Source organism: Microtus ochrogaster, unplaced genomic scaffold, assembly GCF_000317375.1.
Source record: "Microtus ochrogaster isolate Prairie Vole_2 unplaced genomic scaffold, MicOch1.0 UNK44, whole genome shotgun sequence".
Classification (NCBI taxonomy): Eukaryota; Metazoa; Chordata; class Mammalia; order Rodentia; family Cricetidae; genus Microtus; species Microtus ochrogaster.
In genome coordinates this window covers 592,935-595,226 of record NW_004949142.1, presented here as the reverse complement: position 1 = coordinate 595,226, position 2,292 = coordinate 592,935, and positions in this window count along the sequence as shown.

The following is a 2,292-nucleotide window of genomic DNA, read 5'->3' as shown; positions in this document are numbered from 1 at the left end:
CTCGAACTCACAGAGATCCGCCTGCCTCTGCCTCCCAAGTGCTGGGATTAAAGGCGTGCGCCACCACCGCCCGGCCAAAAAAAGGATTCTAAGCCAGGTGTGCTGGCACATGCCTGAGATCCCATTTAGGAGGCTGAAGAAGGAGGACCTAAGGTTCAAGACATGGTTGAGTTTCTGCCCAGCTCTGCTGGAATTGGCAGTGGGGGTTAGAGAAACAAGGCCGTTCCTGGCTCTCCAAGTCCTTCCTACGGAAGGAGAGGCCCCTGCTTCTCAGTTCCCTTTATCTGGAGATTCTCATCCTTTCCAAGGAAGCACTCCAGTCCAAAATTGGAATAGGAAGATTTGCCTGGGACCTTGGCCCACCCTCTCCTCAGGAAATGTGCTGTTTGCAGATGTGTGGAGGCCAGAGGTTGTGTCTTCATTTCACCCTCCATGAGTTTTTTTTTTTTTTTCCTCGAGATAGGGTTCCTCTGTATAACAGTCCTGGCAGTCCTGGAATTCGCTTGTAGACCAGGCTGGCTTCAAACTCACTGACATCCGCCTGCCTCTGCCTCCTGCGTGCTGGGATTAAAAAGGCGTGCGCCACCACCGCCCGGCTTGGTCAATGTTTTATTACAGGAACAGAGAAGCAAATTAGGACACACATCAGTCTATAATATAACAGTATTCATGGTGGTCTGCATTGCTTTCCTTGAGATGCCGGTGTCAAGCCCTCTCTCCTTGATTTCCTTAAGACCTTTCACTGAACCTAGAGCTAAGCACAGCCCTTGCTATGCTCTGAGACACGGCTTCTCTAGCCTCTACGTTGATCCCCATTGGCAAGAGGACTTGGGACACCAGTGACCACTGAACTTGAGGCCCACACACTGTCTCACCTAACAGCACTAGCCATTGGCCTACACTCCAGGGACCTCCTGAACCTCCATCAGTGCCAACCTCCAGCTTGCTACAGCGGAAGGACTTGGCGGAGGTGGGTGGAACCTGCAAGCTTCCAAAGGAAGCACCCTCGCGGCCTCGCCGGAGATTTCCCCAGTGGAGCCCTGCAGCATTTCTGCCCAAACAAGTGGTCCTCATTTGGGGAGAGGTCTGCTTATCTTTTATAGTAGCATGATAATATAAGGAATGTTTGTGTGAATAAACCGAGCACATTCAAAAGACAAATCCTGTGTGGACCTCCATAGGCTGTGCTCTCCACAGCTGGACATGGCAACATATGCCTTTAATCCCAGCACTTGGGAGGCAGAGACAGAGCAGACCTTTGTGAGTTCAAGAACAGCACAGTCTTAAGCTAGCCAGGGCTACAGATCAAGGCCTTATCTCCAAACAAACAAAACAACAAACAATGAAACAAAAAGCAAAACAAACAAACAAACCCAACCAAACAAGTCTTACCACACAGCCTCTTTGCCTCTTGTCTTGAAGGAGGGTGAGACAGGTTCATTCCTCAAGGAGGGATTAACAGGGAGCAAAAGCAGCTGACCCAAAGTGTAGGCATAGACACAACTGAAGTGGGGGGGACAGCGCCAGGCTTTCAACCTGCATTGAGTTACCTTCAGGACCAAAGTGTCTTTTAGAGAAAGCAGTTTCAAAGGACTATTTTGGCAGTTTGGGGACACCATCCCGGGTTCATTAACCAGTTAACTTCCTGCTAGTCACAATAGCTCCTCTTTCATTACCTCCTCCCCAGGGCAGCACTGTTGAAGGGTGAAGACAGGAGGATCACTGGGGATGACTGGCTGTGCACTCACCTCTAGGCTCAGTGAAAGGTCTTAAGGAAAGTAAGCAGAGAGTGCTAGGCACCGATGTCTTCTGGCTTGCACACATGCAGACGGGTGGTCACAGACGCATACACATACAGCGCAAACATTTACACACATGCATTGAAATAAATTTGGGCTGGAGAGATAGCTCAGGGGTTAAGAGTACTGGCTGCTCTTCCAGAGGTCCTGAGTTCAATTCCCAGCACCCACATGGTGGCTCACCATCTATAATGAGATCTGGTGTTCTCTTCGGGAGTACAGACAGACATACAGGCAAAATGCTGTATACATAATACATAAAAAAAACCCAACAAACCTTTTTTAAAAAAGGAAAGGAAATAAATTTAAACCGCTATCATAAACATCCTGGATATTCTAAAGTGGTTCTCAACCTTCCTAATGCTGTGGCCCTTTAAGACAGTTCCTTGGGGACCTTGGGAGAGGGTTTGAAGAGGAGGGGAGAGGCAGGGAAGGGAGCAGAGAAAAATGTAGAACTCAATAAAAATCAATTTAAAAAGGAGTTAGCTAGAAA